At 34.2% G+C, this 1,564-nt stretch overlaps 1 long non-coding RNA gene across 1 annotated transcript; it reads left to right on the forward strand.

The window, feature by feature from the left end:
• The first annotated feature begins 392 nt into the window (after nt 1-392).
• Nucleotides 393-1,027, forward strand: LOC148780790 (uncharacterized). The gene is made up of 2 exons (XR_016060546.1): nt 393-534; nt 624-1,027. It is a non-coding gene; the product is annotated as an uncharacterized LOC148780790 (long non-coding RNA).
• The last annotated feature ends 537 nt before the right edge of the window (nt 1,028-1,564 follow it).

A 1,564-nucleotide genomic window follows, 5' to 3' on the forward strand; every position in this document is an offset into this window, starting at 1 on the left:
TACCACTATCATTAGTACTATTTTTGTTCCTCTCTCTCTCTTGCAAATAGTACTCTCTTGGTTGCTTCCTCAAAAAATAAATACTATTTGTTGGTGTGCATATGATACTTTTTTCTCTCTCTAAATTTAGAAATTTTGACTTCAATTAATAGTTTCTAGGTTTTCATTGTCTGAAAAGTTTCATTTGTAAACTTTTAGCTACTTTTTGTACGGATGATCTTGGATTTGTTTCTAATGTATATTACAATTGTTAGGCAAATTACTTTCTCAAAACAAATTTCTTAGGCAAATTAACTTGGATTTAGAATAACATGATTTTCTGGCCTGATTGTATGTATAAAAGTAAAATGAACTTTGTTTTTTAATGTTGCACTTTTTTGAAGTGCAGCCTCCCAATATAGAGGAGTTCTATTATCTTTTGGTGAGATTAGCAGCGTTGGGTAGGACTCGTACTCATACGTTTAGCAAGGTTGGGTAGGACCAAACAAGGACTCCAAATATAATCCTTGAGGTTATCAGGGTGAAGACATTGTGGTAGGCCACATCCCATCATTAATATTGAATTGCTTTAGTATTCATTGTTATGTTATTTTTGTCAATTAGCATTTAGTTTTATAATGTAGTGGGAGGACATCCACTGTAGCACAGAGCTCTTGAGAGATGGTATCAAATCCAAGGACTGGGATTGGCCACTGAGGCATCCGGCTACCTATCGAAGTATTGTCCAATCCCATTAGAGGAGCCCCAAGATAACAATGTGAATGATGATGTACTTGGGGACATTGGAGAGAGCAGCTCCCGATCGAAGGATTAGATCCCGACACAACCCATTCCTACGCCAGCACTAACGGAGGAGGTTGGACGGTATACTATGCGTGTGTCATGGATGCCTAACATCAGAATCACCTTCCTCTCCCTTCAACGTTATTGATTCAAAAAATAGGCATGAGTGTGGTGCTCAAGCTATCATGGATGAAGCTTGCCATCTCCTTTTCATAAGAGTTTTAAGATCACAAAATTAGCCTTCTCCTTTTCTCTTTGGTATGTAATTTTTTCAGGAGTTTGTATTATTATTATTATAAGGATGTCACAATCACTCCTAGCTATTAGATGTCAAATAGAATGGTTTGGGGTATAACCCAAAGTAAGCGATTTTTTTTTTTTTTTTTTGAACTTTCAGTCTAATCAATGACATACTTGTAACCACTCAATTTAAAATCTGATAGACGAGAGTGATTGTGACATTTTTGTATTAAAAGTAAAAAAAAATAGTTTGATAGAATTGCAACCCTATGAAAATAAGGAAAGCCTCAACTCATACACCATCGAAAATTGCAATTCAAGAATAAGAAAACCTTTACATCGATCATCTTGGTTTGAACATTATACTTATGAAACATAAAAGGATTCCAAGCTCTAAAAATAGTATATATTATAACAAATTATCTACAACATCCATTTAACCCTAAAAATATGTACTCATAGATATGCAAGATCTGTATCTTTTTTCATTTTCGAATTTCATTATTGGAGTTGGAAATTGATTTAAAAGCTATCATGGAAA

Source organism: Amborella trichopoda, chromosome 8 (genome assembly GCF_054954075.1).
Source record: "Amborella trichopoda isolate Santa Cruz 75 chromosome 8, AtrichopodaSantaCruz75HAP2 v2.0, whole genome shotgun sequence".
Taxonomy (NCBI): domain Eukaryota; kingdom Viridiplantae; phylum Streptophyta; class Magnoliopsida; order Amborellales; family Amborellaceae; genus Amborella; species Amborella trichopoda.